This window comes from Equus asinus, chromosome 22, assembly GCF_041296235.1.
Source record: "Equus asinus isolate D_3611 breed Donkey chromosome 22, EquAss-T2T_v2, whole genome shotgun sequence".
Classification (NCBI taxonomy): Eukaryota; Metazoa; Chordata; class Mammalia; order Perissodactyla; family Equidae; genus Equus; species Equus asinus.
The window spans coordinates 16,957,301-16,978,388 of record NC_091811.1 but is presented as its reverse complement, the minus strand read 5'-3'; the positions used below and the strand labels follow the sequence as shown (position 1 = coordinate 16,978,388).

Genomic DNA, 21,088 nt, shown 5'->3' with positions numbered 1-21,088 from the left:
GAAACACTGGGCCGCCTGCAGCGGAGTGCGCGAACTTAACCACTCGGCCACAGGGCCAGCCCCCAAGCCTGTGTTTTTTTAAAACAGGTCTAGAACATTTACCCAGTGGCTGGTATCGTTGAGAGGTTCCTGCATGTTCTGTGATGGGGCATCACTTAGAATTGGTAAGGTGGGCTGGGGAGATAGGAGCCAAGGGCATATCTCCCTCAGGAAGATACTGGGAGAAATTAGAATCTCAATTATCAATCAAACCACTTTAATATCTGGGAGAAATGGTTCTACTCAAACTGAAGCATATTGTAAAGTTGATGAAATTTGAGTACTCAGGTTCTGCCCCCGGTTCTGTTACAAGTTAGGTGTACATCTGTGTATAACATTTTAATCTCTCCGTATTAGCAAACACTTGTTGAAGAGTACATCAAGTACAAGAGAAGCGCATCAATTATTAACTGTTAAAATCTCAAATTGACCTTAAGAATGGATCATCAATATGTATTTTCACCTTTGTGTGTGTGGATTTTGATTATGTTCTTCTAGAAAATCACTTGTCCTATATACCTTTCCTTCTTTGAGGAAATACATTTCAAAACACTTTGTAAAAATACAATAAAAAAGAGACAGAAAAAGACAATACCAAGAAAAAGAAGAAGAAGAAGGAAGAGAAAACTGGGTCCAATTTTTCTAGCTCATTCTGTCAGGTACAAGTCCCTCAGTCTTTAAGTTCACAAAAGGGAGCAAGTCTTATTGAAGTAGAAATCGAATTCTGCAAAAACCATTTTAAACTCAAGATAGGCATAGCACCCAAGGTTCAAAACCCAACTTTTTATTCATGGAGGAGGTATTTTAAATCAATAATATTTGAAGCAATGGGTAAAATAGTGCTTTGGCATATCATGTCATTAGCTATAGGTAGGCTATAAATTCATAAGGAGAATTATATTTACAAAAATCAGTAATAATAGACATGATGAAACATTATCTTGGCCAGAACTCAACTTCAGATAGTAAATGAATCTGTCCTTTAAAATTCAAGAAAAATCCATAGTCCTTTGTGTCCAGGTAAATCCACGCAGCTTCCCAATGGAGCTGAAAAGCATGTGCTTCTCATTCCTCCAAGATTTAAGCTCCTCAAACCATACTCAGAAGGGCAATCAGGTGTCAGTCCGACAGCCTATACTCTCCTCCCTCATGCTAAATTAAGTCCTTGCAGAACTTCAAAAGTCCATGAAGGTCAGAGGCCCAGACCAGGCCGTGGTTCTCGAAGCTGTGACCTGGGAGAGGAAGGTTCTCACCTCCCGGCTGACAGTGGGGAACGCCCGCTTCCCTGCTCTGCTGGGAGCTGGGTCATCAGCTCTTCTTCAGCCTGGCAGGCTCTTTCTTTCTTTTTTTTAATTGAGTACTCGACAGCTGGGGAGGGCTTCCTGAAACCTCTTCTTTGTTTCCCCTGAAGTGATGATGAATTCCTGGGTTTGTCTAAGACAAATAAACCCAGGACTTCCGGCTGCTGGATTCTGTACTTTGTTCCCCCGATTAGACAAAAAGCTTATTCCTCCTTCAAACAGACCAAATTGTCTCCAGATCAAAGTCAAAGCCCTTGAAACAAGTGATAAATGATAAGACCCAGTGACCCTCAGCTATTCCTAAAAGGGATTCTGTGGGGAGAAGGCAAAGCTGGTTCCAATAGTGGTAGCAGAAGTTAAGTACCTTATAATCCTATTACAGTGGGAAAGGATCAGGCCCACGTTCGGGTTCGAGCAGCCTTTCACTCGATTAGTCATTATGCTTGAGAGGCGTGGCTGTCATGGAGTATATCTAATACGTGTATTCAGTGTATTCAGAGTTATTTTTTAGCTTTACTGTTAACATCTGTGATTAAAAATGTTAAAAGAGTATAATTTTGAATAATTTTAGTAATTGAGGGAGTGAGACATCGTGGAGAGTTTAATTTTTTTAGTAGCCAAAAGTTTCTCTCCTTCTAACTCATGTTGAAAAATTTTTCCTTGATTAAGAGCTAATATCATTGTATAGCAGAAAGAGCATTCAGCTAAGAGTTAGGAGAAGAGGACCTGATTCGCTGATTCTCCACTGACCAGCTGGGTGATCTGAGCTGACTCATTTTGCCTCGCACAGCCTCAGTTTTCAAATCTGTCAAAAGAGAGGACTGGACCACGTGGTCTCTCAAGCTCGCCCACACCCTGCTCTTCCAGTGCTTTGCCTTAGGGACCGTGGACCCCACTGAATCTTTCTCTGACGGTGAAGCATCTCGAAGGAGATCACCATGCTGAGCATCAGTTCTCATGATGCTGGGGGTGAGCACAGAAATTGGGCTGGATATGCCTTTCCCATGGAAAATACATGCTGTTTTATTTTAAGTCAAAACCAAATATTAATTCCACAGTTCAGTTTAATAAGCATTTGTTTTCAAGTGCTTGCTGGATTCAAGCAGCTGTTCCAAGTGCTTGCTCGTAGGTGTTACGAGGAAAAGCAAAACACGAATGGCCTTCAGGACCTCACCAGGGAAAATGTGGCATAAAGAGAGCAACATTAGGAGGCTGCCTGTGGCGACTAGAGCTGAACTAGAGATAAAAAGGACTGAGGGATTGCTTGAGAGGGAGATATACAAACAAAAGGAATCTAGCTGAAAACATTGAGCAGATAGTTGAAGAAAGCTTGTTTTCTAGTGTTCTACAGGCCCTTTTAAAATTCTTTTCATTTATTTATTATTATATTTTTATTGAGAGATAACATTGGTTTATAATATTGTATAGGTTTCAGGTGTACAACATTATAATTCAACATGAGCAGGTACCACGGCGTGCTCACCACCAAAAGTCTAGTTTCCATCCGTACCGTATAATGGACCCTTTTAGCTTTTCCTCCCTCCTCCCACCCCATTCCCCTCAGGTGACCACCAATCTATTGTCTGCTTCTATGAGTTTGTTTTTGATTTGCTTTGTTTTTAGATTCCGTATATGAGTGAATCATCATTTGGTATTTGTCTTTCTCCGTCTGATTTGGTTGACCCAGCATCTACTGGCCTTCTTCAAGCGTAGTTTAAAGGGGGAAAAAACCTCCATTGAATAAGAATTCTGGCTGTTTACTTTTGGGGTTCATTGCTTTGTAATTACTAGTGCAGATCAGGACAGCCCCGCCAAATGGGTCAAAGGAAATTTATTTTCCTTGAAGCTTTCCTGATCCTGTCTCTGATAGGTTGCCTAAATGCCCAGGCTTTAAAACCACATGATTTCTAAAGACAGTTTGGCATCAAAAGTGATTTCCTCATGGAAATGACAAAAATGGCTTAAGAGAGAAGGTTTTAGAACATCTGAGAAGATCAAGAACATCTGTCCCTCTGAGGCAGGTTGGAGGAGGAACGGGGAGGCAGATGCCTCTGGGGACCCCTTTCAAGTCCCGGACTTCAAGGATGGTAGGCAAACACTGCGAGGGGTGCGGTTAGCGGCCCTTCTGAAAGACGGGACTCCTGTCATCACCCCGAGCCTTTCCGTCAGAAACCCCCTGCTGCTCTCTGGTTTTCCTGCACATGGAGTTGCTCTATTCAGAGAATAGTCTGTAAAGGAGCTTCCAAGGAGCATCCGTCTGGGATTCCAATGTCCTCCTCTAAGCCACCACAGTCTCTATAAACTGGAAGAACTCTCCTGCTCCAGGGAGGGTGAAGATGGAGACCATCCAGTTGAAAGTTGGAGCCGAGGTTCCAGAATAGGAACATACCAGCCAGAGGAGCTGGTGTTGATAAGATTTACCAGAGTTCCGAGGACTACCAGGGTACTATTTTTATTTTCTGCATGAAGATGTTGGCAAATGAAACCCAGTGCTCTTGCTGGCAGAGACCCCTGTTGTGAGGGCAAAGACCACAAAATAAGCTGGAAATAGCTTTGCCAAGGGCTGAAAATCTGTATTTTGGAAGAAAATGAAATCGGGGCGGGGGGGGATGGCTTTTACTTACAGATTTATAACCTAAGACCCCCTTGGAGGCTGTAAGAGGTGGGAGTCAGTCTTTGACACTCAGGTGAAAGCGAGTCCTAGTGGTCCTCGGGGAGGAGAGAACTAAAGGTTGTAAGTTAGTAAATTGTACTGGCTGTTTACAAAGTGTGCTGAGAACATAACATTGAGAGCATCAAAGTGGAAACACTAGTAAGACATTAAAGGATCTCTGGTTTTGCTCAGATTTTTAACTTTCTTTAACTGGCATTAAGCGAGACCTGGAATTCTATCTGTAGATGATGGTTGATGATCTTCTCATCCTCTCCCCCACGGGGCAGTCTTAGGGGCGGGAATCAGACTTTCACATCTTTGTATGTAGTAGAAGTTCTTTCTTAATTTTCTTTCTTTCTTCCCTGGTCAACATGGAGGTACTAACTCTCTTTCTGATTTCTTAAATTATTGATGTATCTTCTGAAGAAGTACTTTCCAAGTTAACTGAAATAGACCAACTGGAGAATTCTCCTGCCCGAGAGGCCAATTTTGGTTCTCCTTGCTTCACGTTTTCATGCTGAGTAATAGGCCAGCTACTGAGTACTAGATCAGCCTTTCTCTCCAGCTTTAACCAGGCCCTACCTGGGCACGTCTCTGGGTGGAGTTAGTGTATTCACAACTAAGCATATTGTAGTCTTTCTCCTTTTCTCTTTCTTTGGCCCCACTCTTCTCACAGTGATATGGGGCATGTCCACTCTGCAAACCATAATTTTACCAAGATATTTAGGAAGCAGGGAGCTAACAGACAGCCCAATGAAAGCTGTGTGTCTCAACCAGTTACTCAAATTCAGCTTCATCTGTAATAAAAATGACATTTTGATACCCATCTGCTCAATTGTATTTTCTTAATTGGTTTCTAACTCAGAAATCTTTAAAGGGTGTGATCAGTTATCACTCACAAACCCCCAATATCTTAGAGTAAGTTTATTAAGCAAATCTAGCTACTGAGTGAGCTTATAAAATCTGTAAGAGTTTCTCTTTGTGCATTTATGTTCTCATCCTTTCTGCACGGAGTGAAGGAGGCAAAGAGGGTGGGAGGGAGGAAAAAAGAGGGGGGGACGAAAGAAAAGAAGGGAGAACGAAAACATATTGGATAAATCGCAAACAGGGACCCTGTTATTAGAATTCTTCATTTATTTTACCCACAATGCATAGCCCAGTGCTGGACACAGATTACTAGATAAAAGTAGCTTAATTCATTGCACCTTAGTGGCTAGTGGGGAGGGTCGGGGCTGGCATTCTAATTCCAGATTTTGTCTGTGATGAAGCTAATGTCCACTTGGAGCTGGAGATAACTTGCTTCTGCTGAACACCTTCTCCACTCTGGCAGGACACTGCTCTTGCCAAAGTCTCTGTACTAAGAGAACATTGTAAAGAGAAGCACCAACGTCTCCTGAAGCTCATCCTCCTAGAGCAGAGAAGCCTCTTCTCTGAGGATGGCTCTCTCCTGGAGTGGAGCCCCAGAGCTTCCGTGGCTCCTCAGCCTTCTCCACTTAAAGCAAAGGGTTAGTAAGCTGAACTAGACCCCAAAGAGCGGGTATGTCCGTGCCAAGAGCAAATGCCTGATGGTCTTGCTCATTTCCAAATTGAAGCTTGAGTTTCTTCCTGAGGACTTTGTCTCAAAGTTGGGGGCTGAAGAAAACAACTGATGGTTCAAGGACGAACTCTACCTGCTCCAGGTGACCCAGGAGCAGCCACAGGTGCTGCTCTAATGTGATCCCTTCCCCAGATTAATGGGCGAGGCTACACAGCAAGGAGATCCTCACACAAGGTAGATTTGGATGCTTATTCTGCCACTCACTAGCTGTGAGAACTTGGGAAAGCTACTTAACTTCTCTAATCCTTGATTTCCCAGCCTATAAATGGGAACTAAAAATAGCTATCTCCTTTTGTTGTTCTTTAGAAATAACGATATCATGAATTTATAGAAAGCATCTAGAATAATTCCTGGTATATAGTAAATACTAAATAGCTAAATTAATTATACCAAGGGTGAGACAGCCTTTCTTCATTTTCAGGCTAAATTAATAATCCAAGAATCAACTGCAAGTGGTTTTGGCATCCAGGCACGCACCAAGGCTCTTAGACATAACAGGTGATGACACACTTACCCATATACACCTTCTTGAACACTTTTGAGTCACCTGGGCATGATTCCCAGATCAGCCCTTCTGGAAGTTGCTCAACACACACGTGAGTGACAGAGTAAAGATCCTCAGAAGACTGCAAATAAGAGACAATGAGTAAGAGATACCAATGGTTTGTAACCCGCTTCAGGGCACCCATTTACAGGTGATGCCTAAGAAAGGAAATGGTAAAACAGAAGTAGTTATTAAGGACAAAGATTGCAAAGTTGGTAAGAAGTGTAGAAAAGTAGGACTGACACAGCTGAATGATCAGAGGGAAAAGGTGGGTGGTTAGAGGGAGTGAGAAGAGAAAACTCGCCAAACATCTTAAGAATGGAAAAACAAAATTTCCTAGAACCAATCTATTAGAGAGTGAAACTCTAAAAAATAGATCAAAGTCATCCTGAAAGGATGAGAGAAAGGAGATCAAACGACAGCAGCAGTGGTCTTATACTGGGTACATCCATAGAAGAGACGGTGAACGTGCGGATCCCACGTCTGGTGACAGGAGTCCCACTGTGGAGCAAGCAGCAGAAAAAGGCTGTGAGAAAGGAGGTTTAGAAGCCAGGACCCAGAGCATTTCCAATCAGGGCTGCACTCAGTTGGATGGAGGGCGTGAGGGGCAATTAGAGTGGCAGGGTTCGTAACAGGGATGATCTAGTCCCACATGCTTACTTAACAGTTCCAGGAGGCAGAGGTGAAACTCTTGCATAGGAAAGCATGTATAAATAAACGCATTTAAGAGTTTAAAAAAATACGGGCAGCTGAATTGCAGAATGTAATTTATGTATTATAATATTATAGGGTTACAGTAAAACAAAAAAACATCCATGTGGAACTTCCCAATTTTCCCTTTTATTTATAGAATCAGTCATTCTTATTTGTTGAGCCACCTCAGAGTCTCCCAGTGTCACCTATCTCTCTAGCCCTTGGCCATTTGTTCTGTGGAAAAGGCAACTGATGTCATGCAGGTACAACCCAAGGGCCCTCACCTCACACTTCTGCTGTGTCCTCTCTGCTCCCATCTTGGATATGGCCATCTGGGATGTGAAACACCAGGGACCTGCTAGGTAACTGTACATATTCAACCTGAAAGTCCAAGAGAGGTGATGCACATTGGGTGAACTTTTTTTTTTGTAAAGATTTTATTTTTTTCCTTTTTCTCCCCAAAGCCCCCGGTACATAGTTGTATATTCTTCGTTGTGGTTCCTTCTAGTTGTGGCATGTGGGACGCCGCCCCAGCGTGGCCTGACGAGCAGCACCATGTCTGTGCCCAGGATTCGAACCAGTGAAACACTGGGCCACCTGCAGCAGAGCGCGCGAACCCAACCACTCGGCCACAGGGCCAGCCCCACATTGGGTGAACTTTTGACCAACAGGACACAGGAGCTGGTGGATACATGTCTCTCCTTCCTCCTTCTGGATGAACTGTCCCGGGTATTGAGCAGTGACCAACACGAGAATACATCTTCATATTTTCTCTTCCCTCCATCCCTGTCTCACAACCCTGTCTCTTCGAAGAATTCATGCTTCCCAACTAAGTTAGCTTATTTGATTTACTTTTGATTCAGACTCTGCTCTCTAGGAATCCAAGCTAAGATGTTGTCGCTGGGGCTGCTAGACTGCAAAGCACCATGAGACCAGTGTAGTACTCTTGAACTGAGTGCCAGGCTGCCTGTCAAAATGTCTGAGTTGAATAGACTAAAATGACTAAAAAAGGTTTAAAGAGACTTGTCTTCTATTGGATCAAGCTAGGTAAATAAGACCCAGGTTCCTGAAGTGCTAAACATCTTAAGAGCCAGAGAAGACTAACACAGGGCTGTTATCTCCAACCTCCATCTCTTTCACACTCTTGTCTCAGGGCCTCACATTAACAATCGAAGTAGAAATATAGTCATCCTTAAGCCCCCTCTCAGAAAGTGAACCTCCAGCCGCCTTTCGCAGCCCAGATGGTGAAACTAGTGAAGTTGGAGGGTGTCAACTGTCTCATCCAGCCGGGCCCCACCTGACTGTCCTCAGAACCCAGGATGCTCCTGCCTTTTCTCTTCCTCCTCCGGGGAAAGATTCGTAGACTGATTTCTACTGAGGACTAAGTCTGTGGTTCTTATCTCCATCAGACTAAACACTGCTTTTTTTTTTTAACCTCTTATTCATTTTTTTATTTTGCCTCTTAACCATTTTACAGTTCATTAGTCTTAAGAAGATTCACATTGTCGCGCAATTAATCACCAGAACTCTTTCATCTTACAAAACTGAATCTCTGTACCCATTAAACAACAGCTCCCCACTCCCCCAGCCCCTGGTAACTACTCTCGCTATTTTCTGTCTCTACGAATTTGACCACTCTAGGAGCCTCGTACAGGTGGAATCATAAGCATTTGTCTTTTTGTAACTGGCTTATTTCACTTAGAATAATGTCCTCAAGGTTCACCAGTGTTGTAGCATATGTCAGAATTTCCTTCCGCTTAAGGCTGAGTGATATACCATTGTATGTATGTACCACATTTTGCTTATCCAGTCACCAGTCGATGGACACCTGGGTTGCTCCCAACTTTTGGCTAGTGTGAATAATGCTGCTATGAACATGAGTGTACAAATATCTTTTCAAGATTCTGACTTCAATTCTTTTGGATATATACCCCAAAGTAGAATCACTGAATCATATGGTAATTATATTTTATTTTTTAATAAACTGCCATACTCTTTTCCGTAGCAGCCACATCATTTTGCGTTCTCACCAACAGGGCACAAGAGTTCCAATTTCTCCACATCTTTGTCAACACTTGTTCTTTTCTTTTCTTTCTTTCTTTTTTTTTTTGACAATAGCCATCCTAATGGGTGTGAGGTGGTCCAACACTTGCTTTTTATAACAAATCAGCCTATCTGCCTATGCTTACCTATACTCATAATATACAAACAATGAAAGGCTCAACTGAATGTGAAAGAGACAAAATGCATACAAACATATGTATTTCAGTAGGTCAATGCTCAGGTATAACTGTACTAGAAGGAAAAAAAAGTAGCAACCAATTTCTAAAGAGCCTCCTAGGAGATGGCATTGCCTCCATCGAGGACTCCTGGTGCTGGCAACTGATGAAAGCCAACACGTTACCCTCCCAGAGATGGTATCTGATGAGTTAAGCCTTAAGCTTAAAGAGCTTTAGCCTCATCCGATGGTAGGGGAGTCATTTAACAGAGAGACAGACAGACAGACCGCAGCAGCACCCCTGAAGACATACTGTGAATAGAGTCGACTCATTCACTCTGCCAGCCACACAGCACCTGCCACAACTCCCTGCATCCACATCTCCAGTAAACCTGACCATCACAACCACGCTTGGAACTGTACAGTGGTGCCCCAGTGGCCTCAGGGAAATGGTTACAGCCTTATCCCTCACTTCATGGCTGAGGACTAGGAGGGTCAGAGGGAGAACTAATTGCTCCTGGGCCACCAGCAGGTGAGCGAGCGAGGTGAGACCGAAACCCAGGCTTCTAGTCTTGTCCTGGGCTCTTCCCAATACACCACACTACTTCACAAGGATGTCTCCAGTCCTTACACCTGGAGACATGGGTGAAAATAACTGGAGGCAACTCATTCTCTGGAGTGGTTTGAATGTCTCCTTCCTGAAGGCAGAGAGATGACCAGCTGAGGAATCGACAGGGTCAGTCCAGACTATAAAGGAAGAGATAAGTGTGGACCAAGGCCCAGCACAATGGACATTGATTGTATCAGTCAGAAAAAACTCCTGTAAAGCTCTGGGTCGCAAATTCCTACCGAGAGTTAACAAATTAACTGATACCCCTTCTGCTCTAATTCAGAGGCATTTGAACAATGCAGAGCAGTGAATTTTCCACATTTAAGTCCAATATCACAAGGAATTTCAATTCCTCAAATCCCTTCTCTCTTTTCAGCCAGCTGTCTCCTTTCTTCATAGGGCCCTTTGTGTAGAGGCCTTTCCAGACCAGTCGGCTCCTATCATGGAAATAATTCTGTATCCCACTAGAAGGGAAAAGAAAATTCACCCAGTGAACCAGAGCAAATTGCAGTGACAGTGTGGAGACCTCGGACAGGCACCATCTTGATTAAAATGTTCACGTTAGGAAGGAAGGAAGAAAGAAGAGGAGGAGGGAAGAAAGAGCAGAAGGGGGAGGAGGAATAGGGGTGGAGGAAGAAAACGGGCAGCAAGGAGCATGCACCTTATGCACCTTCTGGCAGTCTGTCCCCACAGGATCTTCCAAAGTGATTTGGTGGGCCCACCAGGAGGAAAAGAGGGAGAGGGCAGGGAGGGAAATGGCGCACATCCCTATGCTTGTTCCTTGGGGATGCAGCGCTCCACTGTCTCCCCCTTGTGGGAATGAGCGTGACCAGGTGCAGCCAGGAATTCCGCAGAGCAGACCCCGATGACGTCGTGTGCAACAGACAGCTGGGCGCTGCCTGGACGTGCAGGTGCAGCCACAGGCTGAGGGCGTTTGCCAGGAAGCACTGAATCCTCCTGAACAACCCTGGAAAAAACAGGTCTGTCACAAGTGTCAGCTTAAATGGTTCTTTCTGCATTAACAGTCATTTTTCAATGGAGTAATAATGGCTCACATTGTCACTGAACTTGACAAGATACAAAGTGTATTATCTCTCCTAATCTTTCCCACCTCCCAGTAAGGGAGAAATGATTGTTATCGTTTCACAGATGAAGAAACTGAAGTTCAGTGAGATTAAGTGATTTGCCAGAAGGAAATAGGAAACCACAGTGCCCGGCCTGGCCTGGGGGGCCAGCTCTCAGCATTCATTAAGCCCCCTCAAGACCCCAAGGGAAGAAGTCTAACTTTTCCCTCCCTCTCCCCCCACCCACTCTTGTGTGTGGCATGACGTCGACTCCCACCCTGGCACCTGCCCCACACAGCAAGGTCTGGAGCCGAAGAATCGCTCTGACTATACCACTCTCCATGTGCTTTCTTGGGAGCATGTGAACTCCATCAGAACACTCTCAAGCAGACAGGATTCACTTAACAAATATTTTTGGTCAAGAAAATATTAGAAACTGAGGGATTTCTACTAGAAACTAGGGGATTCAGCGATTTAAAAGAAAATCTCAGATCTAGTGAGCCACAAATTATTCTCTCCACTCAACAGAGAAACAGCATCTCAGAAAGAGCCAGGTGCCTCAGTCATGGTGCAAACCAAAGAGTCCAAATCTAAGACTCTTTGCACCCAACGTGTCACCTGCATTCAGGGGCCAAGCTCCTTTGCAGAGGCAGGATATTGGCCAGAGTGACTTTGGGAACCCTCCTGACCCCTGGGGTCTCTCAGGCAGCCCCACGGCAGGCCTAGAGGGGTTGTGACTTGTTCTTCTAGACTTGTTCTCGACCAGGAGCAGCAGAACAGGATTCGGGAGACTGTTGTCCTAGGGTTGAGTTTTGCTGCACACTAGATGTATAAATTCAGGCAAACCACTTCAGCTCTCTGGGCACTGGCTTCCCCGGGTGTGATAGGGGTTGCAGGAGCTGGTTCCTTCTCGCTGCCGTTTGTGCTGGCCCCAGAGCAAGGCAGCCTCGCAGGCAGCTCCTCTTCTGCGCTGGTTGCTGATGAGGGTGTTGACTGAGTTCATCTGTTTACCAAGACAGATGCAGCTGTCCCCCTCCGATTACTTCATCACAGGCGCTGACAGACCCTCGCGGGCAGGGCTCTTGGCATCGCCTCAGTGGGGAGCATCTCCAATCATTGCCCGTCCTCATCAAATTCAGATTTATGGGGTGTGAGGCTGGAGGAGGCCCCAGGAAGGTCGTGGAACACATGGTCTCCGGGCCCCTGGGAGCTCATGTTCTGACTCGTGGGCCATTTCCCAAGACACTCGGCCAAGCAGGTCAGTGTTGGAATTCTCACCCCTCGTCAGTGAGGTCAGGGGTAAATGGGGCCGAGGAGCATGCCATTTTAACCAGGTCACTCAGCAACTTCGCCTCAGCATCAGGACCAATCTCTACATGAAACTCATTTCATAGTTTATTTTACTTATATTTACAACATGTGGGGAGACTTGAATCTAAACAAATTACATCGTCTTTATACCAATAGACTCTGTTTTTAAACAGTTATGATATCCCAGCTATTATTCTAAGTCCTTTGCATAGTTTTATTCATTTACTTCTCACAATATCCCATGGGAGGTATGATTAACTCCATTTTCCTGACAAGAAAGCTGTGCCTTAGAGCACAAGAGCTGTTAGCCTGAGATCTGGACCACTCTTGCTCACTGTACCTCAGTTCCGCTGGGGTAACAAGCTCCCTCAAGCACAAAACAATGGCAGATGACAGAACAGTCTATCAATTAGTGCTGAAATGGAGTGCACAGAGGACAGTGTGGGGGGGGGATGAAGGAGAGGGCAGTGAAGGATGGAGCAGTGGAGAGGTTTCCCTGGGGCCGGGGTTCCCAGGATGGGGGGCATTTACCAAGATAAAGCAGAGGGGGCAGGCTAGGAGCGGGAGGAGGAGTGCCACGGTGAGTGGAAAAGAAAGCGGGCACAGCTCATTCTCACCTTCCCTTCTCGCTGTCCTGGGGGTGGGATCTCCTGAGTCTGTGAGATGCTGCCCTCTGAGGGGACTGCTCACAAGTGCTTGCTTTCTGATGGGCTGGTGGACGACAAGGATTGTAAAGAGGATGTGACCCCAAGGATTTTCTGTGCTTATCTGCCAGGTTGTTCCACTGTGGTTTTCAACCATCTTTGTCCTTGGAGCAGAACTTCATGGACAAGATTTGGGGCTGTCGATGAGAAGGGATTAAACACAGCCTCTGTGGTTGCACACATTTGTCGGTGACGTTCCAGCCCTGGTCTGCTCTTCCACAACCTAAAGTGGAATTCTTACAGGTTGTGACGACAGTTTGTCCTCATGCTATGTCTCCCAGCCCGTGCTATGACTCTGTTCAGGTGGACGTCCCCAGAGCGGTACGCACCCTCAATGAACCCAAAGTCAGCTTTAGATATGGAGCAAAACCGGCAGCACCCCTGTGGAGGAGTGGGGTGCACATTTGCACTGTGACGACGGGGTGAGAGCCACGCCTCCACGGCTGAGAAACCAGAACCACGCCTGTGAGGACCAAGATGGATGGTAGAGCAGATTTGGGGTAAAGGATGCTGAGTCATTAACAACCCCGAGGCTGCCAGGATTGGAATTCTGGTTTTTAGTGTCAGGTAGTAACACTGACCAGCATTGCTCCAAGTGCTCATTTCACCATCATCGCCTCTTCAGATCAGGGCTGGGGACTCTAACTCTGCTCCGTGCACACACCACTTCGTCCACCCCCAACACACACACACTCCACACACATTCAGAAATAGCAAAGGTCAAACCACAAACCCTTCCCTGATTGCTCCATCCCTATGGCTTTATTTTTAGGTTAGAAAAGACTCTTTTCCTTCTGACTCATGGTCCTGCTGACAAATATGCCCTTAATGGAGGAAACTAAATAAAACAGCGATTTCTGGTGTTCTCTCCAATCAAAGAGGCCCTTGTGATCGCCCCAGTTTGGTCATTTTGCCCCTCCCCTCCCCAGTGCCCATGGTCTATGGCCACATCTGCAGGCCAGGGCACCATGGCTAAGTAATCCCGTCCTGACCCTCCTCCACCAGTCTAAGGAGATTTTGTTTAACTCCTTAGGTGACGTTACTGGGCATTTTGCTCAGGAGTCATTCATTTGATGTTAGAGCGACCCACATAGGGAGGTGATTAGGGCTATGAAGAGGACGGGAAGCCATGGCAAATTACAGCTTAGGTACTAGACTCTTAACGCTATGTCAGCCTAGAAAGTTGCAGAGTGTGTTGGAACCAGAGATCACATGCTCAGGAGAGCTGGACAGCAGGCCCGACTCTAAATTAGGGCTTCGGCTGGCTCGGGTCCCTTTTCTGAACCTCACTCATATCTGACCGTTAGATCCATGAATCCCATGTCCTTCATCTGTGACCTTCCAGTCAGCCTATTGCTCAGTGGCCCCGTGTAGTGAGTGGAGATTAAGGCATGGATATTCAGCTTGTCTAGTCACCTTATTATTCTTTTTATAGAAAAAAGGGCTAAATGATTTTTAAAAGTTTGAGACTATAAGCTAAAATGGAGTTATCTGAATTTTCTGTGGCTTTCCGTTCGCTACATTGTCTGTCACTGTGGAAAACACACACTCAGTTGGAAGCACCCCAAACCATATTTGAAATGACCTCATCCATCACTAAAATGGCTCAGGTTTTTCTAGCAAACTTCTAAGCATCCATGATTTCATACAATATTCATAACAATCTTAGGAAGCAGGTATTTCTGTTCTCATTTCACAGGTGAAAAAATCGAATTTCAGAAGAGACTAAGTCTTCTGCCCAAGACCACTGAGCTCTTTTATGACATAAAACAGCCTTAATCCTAAGTCTTCTAACTTCTGGCCAAGAGTCCTTCAACCCAGTCATTATAGAACAAACATCTGTCGCGCCAGGGCTAGGAATTCTCATGATGATGAGTTTCTAGAGTTTCTAGTTAGAGGCTGTTGGTGTGCCCACAAATTACAAATGTGCAAAATCCTCCAAACTCTTCCAGGCAATCCTCCAACTTTCCTGGGAGGTTGTTCCCCCATGGTCACAGGGACACAGGGTTGCAGGCAAGAAAGACCCAGGCACACAGCTTGTTCTCCTGCCACACTTCCTCCTCTGCTCCCATAGAAAAGAAACCCAATCTCCCCCTCCCAGGGTTTGGGCTCCTGGGAGCCTTAGCCTGGCAGTGGTCGATTGGATTATCTTTATTGGCCTTACCACCATTGCTAAATCTCTGGGGAAGTGGACCAGATGTCCCCATTTGACCAACCATTGCAGTTGTGTCCAGCAACATCCAGCTGTTCCAATCTCCGTTCACAGAGTGTCCCATTTATCTTGGATTTCTTAGTGCCATAACCAAGCTGCCAGAGGAGAAAAGGATGCTCCATTCCTGACATCAGGGGGAAAATATGAATCAGGAATCTAGGAAATGCTGCTAAGCATGGTTTCTTCCCAACAAGCACCCACCCCTTGCTATTCTCTCCTGCTGAAACAAGGAGGTATGCTTAGCCTTCCTTCCTTGAAAAATCTGATCCAGGCATCTCTCCTTTCAGAAAAGACTTTCCAATCATTTCTGAAAATCTGCTGCATTTTAAGGTCAATCCTATTAAGGGATTAGCTTTTGGGTTTTAGTTCCATGTCTTTAGAGAATTAGGGTAGCACAGCTGGATGGATAACTCAGCTTCACAGATATTCCAAGGAGAGCTTTAAGTCCAGGAAATTATTAGAGACCTTCAACTCTTCATCTTACCTCCAGACCCAAGTGTAATTTCATATTTATTTCCAAGAGGTGGAATAAGATGCCACTCCAGCTAGAGTTTGATCAAGACAGAAAATCAAGTTGTGTTGGATTCAGTGCCTACCATGGGTTGAAGTGTTCAAGAGAAACTCATATACTTGAGAAGTCAGTGGACCTGCGTTCTAGTTATGACTATGCCCCAGACTTGCTGTGTGCATTGAGTACCCACTGGGGGGCTGCTCATCTCACAAACATTTCTTGGGAATATGTTCCACCCATCCCAATACTGAAGTGAGTCTCAAGCAGATCTATATAAGCAACTTGGTCTTGCATCTCTGGGTCCAAATTAAGGGACTGGAGCTTAGTTACTGACCCAGACTGGACCAATCAGAGTCTCTTTCCCAGGAACTTGGGCTTGGCACCAAGAAGGCCCATCTCCTTGGACTGGTCTCTTAAACTGAAGAGCGCTGATGGCCATCATGCTTTCCACCCCATAAACTGGAGAGCAGAGACAGCCATAAAGAGAGGGAGGAATGAAGCAGACCTAAAGAGAAAAAGCTGACCCAAGTGACAGAGAAAAAAAGACAGAGAGATGACTGTAGGAAGCCAGGAAGTCAGCTCTCTGCATTTACACATTTTTATTTAGAAATTCATTTGATTGAGCTTAAACAAAAAAAGATGATTTATGAAAGATGCTAAAATTACTGGGCAAGTTTTAAAGGAGAAAAACAGTAGTTGCATGATCTCAAGGTAAAATTAGTCAATTACAAAGGGAGACTAGTAACTTTAGAGCAAAGAAATCTGGCAAACACCACCTTAAGACAGTGATCAAGGTTAATATCACCAGTAACAGGACATGTCAACCTCAGGTACCCCCTGATATGTTGCACTGAGAAGGGTACAGCATCACTTCTCTAGTAATATTCCCAACAGTCCATAATCTTAATTGAAACAGGTTATCATAAGAAAACATCAGAAAATCCCTGATTGAGGAAGATTCTACAAAATTTCAGATCGGTACTCTCCAGAAGTGTCAAGATATGAAAGACATGACTGAGAAATTGTCCCATATTGGAGGAGACATGAAAGTTAAATGCAATGTGAGATCCTAGTTTAGATCTTGGACCAGAAAGGTAACATTAATAGGAAAACTGGTGAAATCTGAGTAAAATCTGCAGCTCAATCGATAGTATTACACCAATATTAATTTCTTGGTTTTGTTCACTGTCCTATGATTATGTAAGACGTTAACATTAGGGAAACTTGGGTAAAGGGTATTTGGGAATTCTCATTATTTCTGCAACTCTTCTGGAAATCTAAAATTATCTCAAAATAAAAAGTTCAAATGGAGTTGTGTATGTTTTCTTATCAAGATAGAGGGATCATCCCCTCACAGATTTTAAGGTCATGGATATAGTCGAGTCTCAGGCTTCTGTTAGCTCCAATGACTTTTGTTTCTTACAGCCAAATAAGTCTGATTAGTGAACCCTGGATAAGTCATTAAAATTCTCAGCACCTCAGATGGCATCTTCCCTGAACCAACATAGAACATTGAACTTAAAGGTTAGCACCTTACGCGTTACAAAGCATCGCCACCACCCTCTCTGCCAGCCTGCAAAAGCCAAGATTGAGCACCAGGTGGGAACTGTGCTTCTACAAGGACCTGGAAGAAGGAAATGCGAGTCTCATTTGACCATCTCCACAATACAGGTGGTAACTCTAAGCTGAATTATGGACTTTTAGAACTAGAATGTCATCCAGTGACCAGCAACTTGGAAGTCATCTAGTAACTGGAAATGTCTAGTGACCTCCCACTCAAGGCAGGAAATCTTTGCACATTCACGCCCAACAACACAACACGCCTCCCATAATAAAGAGATCAGTTCTGCAAGTCAGCCTTCCCACTGCTCAGTCAGGTCTCTCCTCATTAGGAAGACCTTCTCATGCCCGGGGTAATGATAAACTCCTTGGTTTGCCTGGGACGGTCCCAGTTTACGTCTGTTGTTCAGGTGTAGTTGTTACTACTATTCCTTTTGCTCTCAGAAGTCAGTTTCCTTTTGCCAGGAAAAAAAAGTCTCTTCTTAGTTAACAATGAAGACTAAGCTTTCATAATACAGAATAAGCTTACCCCTCTTTCGACAGTGTTTCAAATATTTGAAAACAGTTGTCTCGTCCACCCCTTTGCCAAATAGTCCTGCTCATCCAGCTAAGCTGCGTAAGTCATAGTTTCCAGCATCCTCACCACCTTATAAACCCCTCTGGATGTAACCTGAAGATGAAGGCCAGAGAGGAATGCGGAGCTCTAGTTGTGGTTTGATTCTTTCTGAGCACTAGAATTGTTATATCATTCTCCTATCAATTTTCTTAAGGTATCATTGTCCAGCATTATTTATAGTGCGGAAACCAGAGGCCAATTAAATGACCAACAACAGGGGGATAATTAAGTAGTTTATGGTATAATCATACTATGGAATATTATATAACCACTAAAATCATATTGTAGAAAAATATTTATGACCAGAAGAAACAACTGATGACATAACCTTGGGTTGAGAAAGCAGGATACATGGAATGAATAAAAGGCAACTCCCTGCAAGAACGGGGGAGAATCTCACCAGCACGATGTCGAACAAAAGAGGCAGAAACAGGACAGTGGGACCCCACTGCCGCGAGGTGCTGACCCAGCCCAGACTCTCCTATGGTGTTAGACGTCACACTCGTGCTTTCCCTCTGTGGCACGTGAGGGAAAGGGCCTGGGGGGCTTTAGGACGTTTGGTAATGCTTCATTTCTTGATCTGGGTGTAGGTTAACAGAATGCGCTCACTTTGTAAAAATTTGAGGCTTACACTTTCGACTGTGCACTTTTATGTATGTGTTTTATACTTCCAGCAAGTTTACATTTAAAAAGAAAAATATTGGTATATAAAACTCAGTGTGCCAGGGGTACAGCCTAGCAATCCTGAAATTACCCATGTATTAGGGTTGAACAAGTAAGTAAATAAGTGGTAGATAAGGGGAACCACATTTCCCACTGTTGGAGAAAGAAATTGCAAGTAAGTCAGGGAGGAAGGCTATAATGAGCCCTGCAACACCAGAGCAGAGTTGAAGATGACTGTATGAACTCATGTTTATTTATGCAGATGAATAGATACAGAAGTAATTATAGATATGTATGCATAGGTTAGTACACGTACTTATATTTTCTAGCTCTGTCTGCTGAGAGGGCCTAGAAGCAGTAGCATCCCAGTAGCAATGAGCATCCCCAGTGCCCAGATCTTGGGTTTTATTTATTTATTTATTTATTTATTTGAGGAAGATTAGCCCTGAGCTAACTGCTGCCAATCCTCCCCTTTTTGCTGAGGAAGACTGGCCCTGAGCTAATATCCATACCCATCTTCCTCTGCTTTATATGTGGGACGCCTACCACAGCATGGCTTGCCAAGCGGTGCCATGTCAACACCCGGTATCCAAACCAGGGAACCCCAGGCCACCAAAGCAGAACGTGTGCACTTAACCGCTGCGCCACCGGGCCAGCCCCTGGATCTTGGGTTTTAAATATTACTCTCCAGTGAAAGAAACAAGGGCTCTTTGGAGGAATGGCTGATTGTAGGTCTGGGCAGGGAAGATACAAGATGAACCTGGAACATCTTGGTTCAGAAAGTAAGAAAGCACTCACCAAAGAAAAAATGGGGAGAGGTTGGGGGATGACTCCTGAAAGGGATCCCAATGGTCAAAACTGGGACAATTTGAGTGGTAAAATAAATAATGATAGTATTAAATTATAATTCCCCAAAACAAAGTATGTATCCATGACTCCATAGTGATATAAATCAATGATTGAATAAATAAATAAATGAGGGAGAAAGGACAAATATTCCTTACAGAAAAATTCCAAATGATCTATGTAGGGACCCTCTTCCCCTCCCAGGAGGTGGAGCCCAGTTACCCGCGCTTGAGGATACACAGACACTAGTGACTCACACTCAAAGACCAGCATACAAAAAGGGGAAACCAGTGACCTTACAATGGGGAAACCTGGCAGACACCCCATAACCAAGTGGTAAGTCTTGTTGCTGTCACATACCTGCCGATATGATGCGATGAGAAGGGCATGTCACCTGTGTGGTCTTAACCCATTAACCCACAACCTCAGTCTAATCATGCAGAAATAGCAGACAAGCCAAACCGAGAGGCATTGCACAAAGCACTTGACCAGTGCTCTTTAAAACCGTCAAGGTCATGGAGACATGATGACCCAATGCGATGTGGTATCTTGTACCGCATCTTGTAACAGAAAAAGGACTTGGGTAGAAAAAATAGTGAAATCTGAGTATAGTCTGTCTTTTAGTTAATAGTAACGTACCAGCGTTAATTTCCTAGTTTTGACAAATGTACAATGGCGCTCTGAGACGCTAACTCTAGAGGAAGCTGGATAAAAGGTGTTCAGGAACTCGGTACTATTCTTGCAACTTTTCTGTAAAACATCTAAAATTATCCAAAGTAAAGCATTAATTAATAAAAGTAAAAATCTCTATATGTCCCAGGATTCCAGTTTTGTTTAAATATACTCACAAGGGTGTGCAAATGCACATGCACATGCACATTGAAAAAAAGTCAGAAGGAAATAAAACAGGATATTAAGCCCAGTGTGTGTGAACACACAGCCCTCTTGTGGGAGCAATGTTCATTGGGGAAACTCGTGGAGACAGGAACGGGGCAATGAGCAGAACCCTGTTGTCCACAGCTTTATAGGACAGTACCAGACACCTGGCAGGGCTGGTTGTAGGGTCCAGGACAGTCATCTCAGCTCCTGGATGGTGGATTTTGAGTTGTCTGACTAGGGGAACACTAGCCTGGAATGATCAGGGATCAGGATACAACAGCAGGACAACATAGTGAGACCTTGGCTCCCATCCTATCTGGCCAGCTCAGCATTTGTGGTTGTGCAGACACCAGGCCGTCCCCTCTTAAAATCAGGGAGCTGGGGTCAACCTCTGCAGTTCCGCTTGTGGGACATGGCAAGCTAGTGGGAAGATCCACCACCTCAGTGTTCAGGGTTGGGAAGCATCAGCCAGATTGACTTCCTTAGCACTGGGCTGTACCTGGCTGCCGTGGAGCTCGGCAGGAGGCCACCTCCTTCTCTGGGAGGCCAGCTTGCAAGGGATCAGTCTGGGACAAGTTAACCTTTACCTCTCACTCACTCTCCTGAAGCAAAACGGTGGCCTCTAGACATCACACGCACCCCATCACCAGCCCAGACCATTTCAGCCCTGAAGGGCCATGAGGTTAGCCACAGATATCACTGTCAGGCACCCTGGAGGATGGTTAGGAATGTTCAGGTGATGCTCCTAGATCAGATTATGTTCACTGGAGACAGACAAGGCAGGGCTATTTGAAAGAACCACCCAGCAAATGCTCTTCTCCTGCATCCTGTTTCTTGGCCTTGACCATGAGCTTGGGAAGCAGAGTAAGGCCAGCATTTGCGGCTCAGTGGGAAATCAAGGAAAGGCTCATCAGGACTTGCCGCCAAATCTCTTCCAATGATGGAATCTGAGTGGTTTTAGAGGAAGGAAGAGATTCCTTGCAGAGTTTACTGAGACCCAGGTCTGGTAGGCCAGAAGGCCAGGAGCCACCAGCAGGTCATAGTGATGGCAGGAGCCACAGGTACAG

General features: G+C 44.8%; 1 long non-coding RNA gene across 4 annotated transcripts in view; it reads right to left on the bottom strand.

Moving 5' to 3' along the window:
* Window positions 1-553: 553 nt before the first annotated feature.
* The window catches only part of LOC123279814 (uncharacterized), a 54,305-nt gene continuing 33,770 nt past the window's right edge, over window positions 554-21,088 (bottom strand). For 2 of the 4 annotated variants that reach the window (XR_011496959.1, XR_011496956.1), the window contains exon 4: window positions 554-7,208. This is a non-coding gene — a long non-coding RNA (uncharacterized lncRNA). The remainder of the gene's footprint in view (window positions 7,209-21,088) is intronic. The other 2 variants (XR_011496957.1, XR_011496958.1) reach the window with 2 other exon arrangements.